This window comes from Ochotona curzoniae, unplaced genomic scaffold, assembly GCF_017591425.1.
Source record: "Ochotona curzoniae isolate NIBS_2020 unplaced genomic scaffold, NIBS_Ocur_1.0 contig_3190, whole genome shotgun sequence".
NCBI lineage: Eukaryota > Metazoa > Chordata > Mammalia > Lagomorpha > Ochotonidae > Ochotona > Ochotona curzoniae.
This window is the reverse complement of record NW_024465751.1, coordinates 17,082,748-17,092,581: the sequence shown is the minus strand read 5'-3', so window position 1 is coordinate 17,092,581 and position 9,834 is coordinate 17,082,748. Positions and strand designations below refer to the sequence as shown.

The 9,834-nt window shown below is 35.7% G+C and overlaps 1 non-coding gene across 1 annotated transcript; it reads right to left on the bottom strand.

Moving 5' to 3' along the window:
- Nucleotides 1–7,001: 7,001 nt before the first annotated feature.
- LOC121155997 lies at nt 7,002–7,103 on the bottom strand. Its single transcript, XR_005883788.1, has one exon. It is a non-coding gene; the product is annotated as a U6 spliceosomal RNA (small nuclear RNA).
- Nucleotides 7,104–9,834: the final 2,731 nt, after the last annotated feature.

Sequence of the window (9,834 nt, the reverse complement as noted above, 5' to 3'; positions counted from 1 at the left end):
CCTCAATCTTTGCCCCCCCAAATGAAGAAATGTTGGGGGAAATTAAAACTGAATAATTTTGGGAAATTTTCCAATTTTTAGTTGAAACAATGGTGCCTGCGATCTAGAACGTCTAACAATAGTACTAGCAAGGGGTGACTAAAATATTAAAATTCATTAATAAATTTTAATGCATTGGGGCTTTGTGAAATTCCAAAACTGGAATATTTTTTAAAGTCTGGGAGAGGATATTTAGCATGGAGTCTAACAAGTCGCCCGGGATGCCCACATCCTATACCAGAGTTATTAGATTGCAGTCCTGGTCCCACCTCCTGACTGCAGCTTTCCAGGAATCAGGCCCTGGGAAGCAACCGGTGATGACCCAAGAGGTTGAATCCCTTCCTCCAGTTTTGGAAACTTATATTGAGTTCAGTGCTTCAGTCACTTCTAGCTCTTGTTGTTGCAGGAATTTGGCAAGTGAATCAATGAATGAAGCATGTCTTGTTTGTTTGTTTCTTTACATTGCTTTTGTAATCGTTAATGATGGCAGTAGGGAAAGAATGGAGAAAGTCATTAGAGGACAGCATTGAGCTAGTTAAAAACACAGTACTACTGAAAGTAATAGTTTACAAATGATGGAGTTAAATAATTTTCTGGAAAAAATATTTGGACATGATAAGTATCTTGAAATACAGTGATTTGAGGATATATGAAGACAAGTGGATTCAAAGGATGCTCTTAGAAAAGCAAACATAGCTGATGATGCAAGAAGGGTAATACAACATCTTTCATTCAAATGATTACTGTGCTTTTAATTATTGGAGAAAGTCTGCATCAGCTATCAAAGTGGCTGCACCAGTTGGCAGAGCCACCAAAAGGGTAGGAGGATTCCCTTTCTCCAATTCCTTACCAAAACTTACCTATGGTCATTTTGATATAGCTATCCTAACATGTGTGAAGAGATATCTCAGCATGATTTTAATTTACACTGTCTTGGTGATTAATGCTTCAGAGTATCCTATTGTGTATGTTTTGGATATTGCTATGCCTTCCTTGGAGAAACCCCTGATAGCATGCTCCTACTTTTTTATAGTAAAGTAAATGCTTGCTGGGTGTAGAGGGAGGAATTGGGAGATGTTGATGAGTTCCACTCAGGCAGGATTAGTAAATTTTAGAAATCGAATCTACTGCAATATGACTGTAGTTAATACCATAGAATATAACGGGGATTTGGTAAAGGGTTCATTTTAAATGAAAAAGACATTTAAATGAAAGAAATGAAGGATCTTCCAGAGAGGGTAGTTACTGCACTATGAAAATCAAGTTACTCCATTATATAAATGTTATTTGCCAACTATAAAGTTTGTCAGTTATACCTCAATAACGTTATCATAAAATGAATTGTAACTGCATGAGCCGAAATCCCTACACTCTTTGTGACTGGGCAACAGCAGTGAACTTCAAGCCTTTCAGGTTATTCATTTGCACAGTAAGTGTATATTATGTCCATAGTAGATTATTGCATGCATTTCGGTTATTAAATTCATTTGTCTTACATTTAAAATCACTCTTCAATGCCTTTCATCCATAATTGGTTCTAACAGCAGCTATTACATCAGAGCCTTTTTGTTAGAGCTAGGGCATCCATAATGTTCAAGGTCTGGATATAACATCCACAGTGTCCCATCTCTTTAGATCTTAGTCTTTTCTTTACTGATTGTTTTTTTCTCCAAAGTCTCAATTTTGATTGTCTAAACTATTTTGTTTTTGCTTCTGTAAACTTACATTGTAATCAGTAGTATTTTATTTCCTTTTATCTCTTAGTTTCTTCAAGAAGTTGTATATATTTAATGATTTCTTTTGAAACAGACATTAAAATACGATGTTCTCCCTTTTGGTGTGATGATGGATAGGACATAGAAAACCTTTTTGCGATGGAGGTAACATTGTGTCACAGTTAGTTAAGTCTGTGACACTGGCATCCCGCATGGTTGCTGGTTCATGTGCCAAGTGCTTCCACTTCTCACAAAAGTCCATGCTAATACTTCTAGAAAGGAAGCACAAGATGGCCCAAGCACTTGACACCTTGCCGCTTGTGTGGGAGACCAGGATGGAATTACCAGCTCAAGGCTTTGCCTGGCACTGTCCAAGTGACCATCGCAGGCATTTGGGGGGTGAAATAGCATGTGAAGATCTCTCTCTGTCTCAACCTCTCTCTATATTTGTGCCTTTTATATAAATAGAGATGTTTTAAAAACCCCAACTTTTATAAAATAAAACCCCATTTTCTATAAAAATAAAGATGTTTTAAAAACCCCAACATGGTTTATAACAAAAACTTTTAGAAGATAATGGCCACTAGCATTTTTTAGTTCATTTTGGAATTGTGGTTGAGTATGTGTGATTAATTTAAGTAAAATCCAGAATATATGATAAACAGTATTTATCTCCTAGGTTGTCACTAAGCATAATATCAGGATATCAGGAGGGGCTCCAGCTGCATACGCCAGATATCTGGGTTCAGCATTCATCACGCACAAGAAAAGACACTAGAAAACTTCAAAATGAAATTAAAGTGGTTTTCGTTTGTAAACTTGACTCAAAATTTACTGAAATTTTAGTATAATAATAATTACTTGATTGTAAAATGTAAATAAACACCTTTCCAGAAAGCAAATATTTATCAATAATTTAAGAATTGAACTTTTAATATTGAGTAACATTAGAAATTACTACTAAGAATATATTAAAAAGAAATATAATCAAATAAAAAAGAAGTATAATTACAGGAAATAGTTTTCAAAAGAGTGTTACTCAAAGATATATGTATACATCCTACCGATAGAATATTTAGATGAATTACAAGACACCAAAGTGACATAGAACTATTCAGTTACAAACGCTATGCTTTTCAGAATCAATTAATTTTAACAGAACAAGCTTAATTATAATACACACCCAACACAGACACAAACACACCTCTATATGTATATAACAACATCAGTCAGTTATGTACATCTTAATATGTAAACAGAAGATAAACAATTCATACATTTAGTTTAAAATGGTCATCATGGTATTTGGTGTTTATAATCACTTTTTTATGTTTTATAGCTTTTATTAATGTTACATTTGGAAACTATTATTTTGTTTTTAACTTTCTATTGTTTGAGAAACAAAGAGAGAGAGACAGAATACATAGTCAAAGAGAGACAAAGAACTGCATTTAACTGATTCACTCCATACAAACCTGTATTCATATTTGCTTTGGTTGGGCTAGGATCAGGGTCAAGGTTAGGAATGCAATCCAGGTCTCAAATATGGGTGTCAGAATCCCAGTTACTACAGCTATGGCAGGACAACCCCCCAGATGGCATTGATAGTTACATATTTTGGTACAGGACATAGTCATCTTAGTGGATAGTTACTTACATGGTCTCAAGAACAATAGTAAATAAAAATTGTGCTTCATATTTGAGTCACTATTCTCAGGAAAAATAAATATGTTAAGTACAAAGATTATGATTTATAGAAGTATTATCACTACCTTTCAATGCTGAATTTTTTTCAGTTTCCTCTAATATATAGATGTGACATATTGATTTAGATAAATCATCTCTCTTATGCCAATTAGCTAAAGAAAAAAGACAAGAAATTATTTTTTGGCTTAGTGTTATTAATGATTTAAACTTATGAGCAGCACCATGACATAGCATGATGCTTCATTGCATACTTACACTTTGTGAGGAGGATGAATATTTTCATCAAAAAATAGTTTATTTGAAAGGAAGATACATAAAATGAGAGGGAGAGAGAAAGAGATAGATGGAGAAGTCCAGGATGAATTCAGAAGACAGGAACTTCATAAGGGTCTCCCAAATGAATGGCAGGGTACCAAGTATTTGGGCCATCTTCCCTAATTCCCAGATGCATTAGGAGGGAGCTTGATCAGAAGTGGAGTAGCCAGATTGAAACTGGTGCTCATATACAATGGTGGCATCCCAGGTGGTGATACAACTTGCTCTATTTCACACTGAGTTTGAAGGTAGATTTTAGGTTAAATGCTGTACCACGCAAATAGATGTGTAGGTTTAAACACACATGTATACCCTCCTCTACCACTCTCCTGACACACACAAAATAATGAAAAAGGAATGAGAAAACTAGGGGAATTAATGATTGTTGATCGCTTCATTCAACGTTTCAATAAAGTAGGTTAAGAAGTAAGAAACATACTTAAAATACAACAAGGCTTGAAGATTAAGGAATAAAGACAATCATATGGATATATTTGTTTTTATTTTTTAACTCTATACTTGGTTTCTCTCAATTTTTTTGAGTAAAGGGAAAATAAATAATATATATAATTATAATAGATGTTGGTATACACATGAATACATCTCACTTGTGTGGCAGAAGATATTCCCCTGCAATTTTTAAATATATTTTGTTTAAAAGTAGGAATTGATGAAGGAAAAAAAAATGTGTGTATGTATAAATCTATATATGTGTGTGTGTGTATATATATATATATGTTACAAATAGTTTATGGGAAAGATTGGCAGTTCTTGTGATCTGTATTTAAAAACAGAAATGGATATTTACACAATGACTTGTGAACTCTTGGTCATATGAAAAGACTCATATAATTATTCCAAAGTCCTTCAATTATTACAGGTTTTGAAAATATACTTACAAAAATACTATTGATGTTGGAAGCTTTATTGCAAAGATGAGCATAGAATGACAGGAATCCATGAGTGTTATCCAGGAGCTCTTAGCTCAGGCAGATAAGCGTTGCAGTTTTCTCAAGGCAACATGAAATCCTTTGAAAAGATTTCAGTAAAAAAAAAAAGTCCATTCAACAGGAAGTTATAAATATACCAGTAGCATTTAGTGCACATAAAAATGTATGAGCTATTTCTCCCCTTCTCTAAAGTGATTAAGAAAAATCCCATATTCCTATTTGTGACAACATGACTATGAGCCTTCACTATTCCTCTTGATGATAGCAAGCAGCTACTGGGTGTTTGGCCATAAGAACCTGAGCACAGGTGAAGATACGGCAATTCTGAGCAGAGCCTCTTAGGGCTGTCCCTACATTTTGCAAGTTTCTTATGTTGCCGTGGAAGCAGTTGGCTGGATATGAAATGTTCTCCTTCAGTTAGGGTCCTGAAGTAAGAGGAAGTAACGGAGTCAGAAAAACAGAGCCAAGGGTATATTCCATTTGTTTTGCTTTTTTTGTACCAACATAAACTTGCCTTTAGTCCTATTGTTGTAATTTAATTTAATTCCATTTTCTGTGAACTTTTGAAGCATCCTAATATTCAGATATGTGTGTGTACGTGTGTGTGTGTGTGTGTGTGTGTGTGTGTGTGTGTGTGTGTGTGTGTGCCTGTGTGGCAAATAGTAGAAATAAAACAGAACTCCAAAAATGCAATATAGTGCCTATCTTTTCACTAAAATAATGAATCAACTGAGAAATGATAAACAACTTTGGATAAGTGAGGTACTATCAAGAGACCCTGTGGTTATTTTACTTAAGTCTATTTTTCTTAACTTGGAAGGGAAACAACTATTGTGACATTCTTTGATAAAAGAAAAATAAGCCTGGATCATAAAATGTAGCCTTAGCAACATTTTATCAGAGTCATTTAAAAGAACTCAGTTATCCTCTAATTAAATAAGAAGTGAAAAATCCTCATGAATTCATCATGAATATCTTGCAAATATTAATAAAGGAACATGTGATTAAAAAGACATAGGATAATTTACAAAAATTCGTTAAACCGGGTTGACCACATTACGTTTGACATGAAGCTCTTCCATTTGTAAACAAAAGCAACATGGACAATCTGATTCTCGGGAAAGAAAAGGCAAAGGTTTATAGACATCTCAGTTTGAGTTGGCTGCTAATATGTTTCATTGTTTTCCTAAACAATTACTAACCATATTCAGGAACATATTAGTGAATTTCTGTATTATAAAGTTCATCTTAGCACAGCTCGAACCTTTTAAAAAATGTTTGTTTATTTGAAAGAGCTGCAGAGATGGAGGGAAAGACACAGAGACAGCTCCCATCTTCTGGTTCAACTATATCCATGAGAGCCAAGGCTCACAAGGTCAAAGCCAATAGCCAGAGTTCCATCCCACTCTTTGGCATGTGTGTCAGTGTCCCAAGTGCTTGATTATCGTTCACTGCTTTTGAAGTTGAATTATCAGGGGTCTGGATCAGCAATGGAACAAACACAACTTGAACCAGCTCCTATGAGACGCTGGTGCTCAGGCAGCAGTTAAACCTGTTAGCCATATCTGTACCACCTCTAATCTTTGTACAAATGCCTTCCATATTCACTCATCCCAACGAATCTTCTTTATTTCCCACATCACACTGTTCCCATCTTTGTTCCAGTCATGTTCTCTGGAGAGTAGAGGTTTTCTCCATCTGGTTCCCTATGTGGTTAGTGCTATCTTCTCTGCACTGAGAAAGTACAACATTGCTGGAAGGAAGGAAGCACAAAGAGAAAGGAGGAAGGAGTAGAGAGCAAGATTTAACACAGAGAAGGGTTTTGAATCAGTGTTAGTAGTAGAGCTGAGAATGGTGAAGAAAATAATGAGAATCCATGAAAATTGTTTAATCAGCACTAAAAAGAAATATTTAGGAACTTGAAAAGGAGGCAGAGATAATCATAACTTTCATAATGACAAATGTCACATACCAAATTTAGCAAACGTGGTTTAACCAAGGTTTATTGGACACAGTGCAGCTGCCAGGTGTGTGCATTTCAGAGAGAAAAAAGTGTGTTAATTGACCTGAAGATGCCTTAGAAAAACAGTCTGTTCCAGGTTTTGGGAAAAAAATTAGGAAGATCAGAAACTAGTAACTGTATAAATTAAAACTGTTTTAAACTCAAATTAAAAAAAGAATGTGACATTTGTATAGATTACAGGGGAAAGAATAATCCTACATGTTTCTAAAGACTTTTTAATCATTTAGGTGAATTTCATGTTTTTCTACAAAAAAAACCATAAAATGCTTTACAAATTCATGTGTCATTGTTGTACAAAGGCCATGCTAATTGTCCCTGTATCATTTTGATTTTCTATATGCGCTGCCAATTCATTTTTTAAGTTTTTTATTTTATTTTTGTTGGAAAGGCAGATACACAGAGAAGAGAGACAGAGAGGAATATCATCTGTTAGTTGATTCACTCCCCAAGCAGCTGCAACAGCTGGAGCTGAGCCAATCTGAAGACAGGATCCCAGAGCCTCCTCCACGTCTCCCACGTGGGTGCAGGGTGCCAAGGTTTTGGGTCATTTTTGACTGCAGGCCACAAGCAGGGAGTTGGATGGGGAAGTAGGGCTGCCAGCATTAGCACTTGTGCCCATATGGGATCAGGTGGTGTGAGAGGTGAGGACTTTAGCCACTAGGATACCACGCCAGCCCCTCCCCAATTCATTTTTAAATAAAAATATTTTTTCTTTGAAAACCATAACAAAAAAGGGAGAGGGGGAGAGAAAGAGATCTTCCTAGCTGCTTTGCTGCTCGAATGACCACAATGGCATATCTGGCCAGGTTGAAGTGAGCACCCACAGGGAGGCAGGATATCAACTTCTTGGGCCATCTACTTCCTCCCTGGGCATATTCATGGGAAGCTGGAATGCAAGTGGATTACCCAGGCCTCAATTAGACATTAGTGACATGCTAATATTGCTAGCAGTGAATTGATCTGTGCCAAATCCAGGCCTCTAGTTAGTTCGGTTTAACATTGAAGATACACCATCTATTGTTCAGTTCCTTTTAGATTGCTATCACACTTGACATCTAAATGGCTAGCCCTTAGAATTCTGAATTACTCAAAGTGCTGAACTGATGGTTCACTATACATCTTACAGCAAAATTACTATGACCCAAACTGCATTAATACCTTTGGCCTAAGTATACTGCTAAAATTGAAACTAAAACTTTTGGTGTGGATATAATGGCAGTGCTAGTTATAACACTGGTTGGAAGACCCGCATCATATTTCAGGGCACAGGCTTGAGTCTCAGGTTTTCTGGTTCTAATTCAGCCTCCTGCAAATGCACCCATGAAGGAATGATTGATGACCCAAGTACATCGCTTTCCTATCAACACCTGGGGTACAGGTATGGAGTGCCTGGACCCTGGCTTAGAACTATACAAGCCCTGGCTGCTGTTGGCATTTGGGGTATGAATTAGCAGAGAGATTTCTCTGTCTCTATTTCTGTCTTACTACTCTCAAATAAGTAAAAACATTCTAAAATGATAAAACTTCAGTTACATTTAATATCACTTTGAAAATCAAGCATTTCATTTATATTCTTAACTAAATATCCCATGTTTATCCTTACCTCATAATTAAAAACAAGGTATTTAAAACATCCCTGGAAAATGAATTGACAATATGCTTATTATGATGCAATGTTTTTAAAATCTACAGTTTTTCCTAATACCCACTTTCCATGAAATTTATGAAATAAACATGCTCAATATGGAATGTTTGTGTTCAGTTCATGTTTGATTGTATTGAATGCATCGAACATGCAAAGTCAGTGTATCTAATGAATCATCGCTTCACCACTGTAAGAATTTAAGTATCCCACTATATTAATTTACTAATCAGGATGGAAAGCAGAATAGCTTCAAAGCTCGTTTATTATAGTTAAGGCCAGAGCTAAAAGAAACATAAAACATAAACCTGCAAAGAAAAAAATGTCACAGAATAAGCATAAACAAAATCTGTTTAGAAGAAGCAGTTCAATCCAACACATGGATGCTATATCAATTCCACTAATGGAAGGAAAGGAGGTTTGCTACCATTCAAAGTCAAATATGATGCTTGTGTCGAAGTGTTATAAAACACATTTCGCTTAAGAGCAAAGGGGGAAAATAATGAAAAGCATGATGGACCTTGAATAACAACTCAACAGTCATGCTGTATAATTGCTTTTCATCTTTTCTATCAGCAGTGAGGCTTTAAAACATTGATCAAAGATGATGACTATCACAAAGTGCTTAAAGTACAGCACATTGTTAAATTTCCTCAGCCTCTGAAATAATTATAGCATGAGCAAGCATAAAGATGATTCCCCCACCTCCACCTACCTCCCTCAAATGATTTTCCAGCCAAGGTAGATTGGATTAAAGAAAGCTGACATGAATGAGCTATATTAGAACATCAATGTCAAAAGATATATCGCAGACACTTGCCTAAAAATGATAAGAATACTGTGAACATTTGACATTAATGCACAAAAGAATCCAGTCGTTTTCCTAACTGACAAACACACTTTTTGAAATACAAGATGCAAAGCATACACAATAAATCAGGCAGCACAGCACAGAGAAATAGAAAGTGTTTGCTGATGATGTGAAGGAGATGGGTTTTAGCTACTAAAACTTCACAACTAAAGAAATAATTGAAGAAAAATACTTTTTAATGTATTTATGTCAATAATAGGTAAATGTGGTTTTTTATTTTGAAAAAATATTTATTTGAAATTTGGCGAAAATGCCTGGGAGTACTCCCACCCACTGGTTCATTTCTCCAATGCCCACAGCAGCTGGAAAAGGTCTGGCTGAAAATGAGAGCCTGAATCTCATTCTAAGTCTCTCAAGTGGATGTCAGGAACCCAAGAACTCAGGCCATTGCCTACGCCAGTCTATATGCTAAAGGAATTTGGATTCCGGTTTGGAGCAGTACACAAAAAACAGGCACTTCCCTATGAAATGAAGGCTTCCTATGTGGTGGCTTAGCCACTGGGCCAAATATCTATCATTGTAAATGAATTTTTAAAATATGGATTTTTCTTTCTGCTAGACATTTTAAGTAT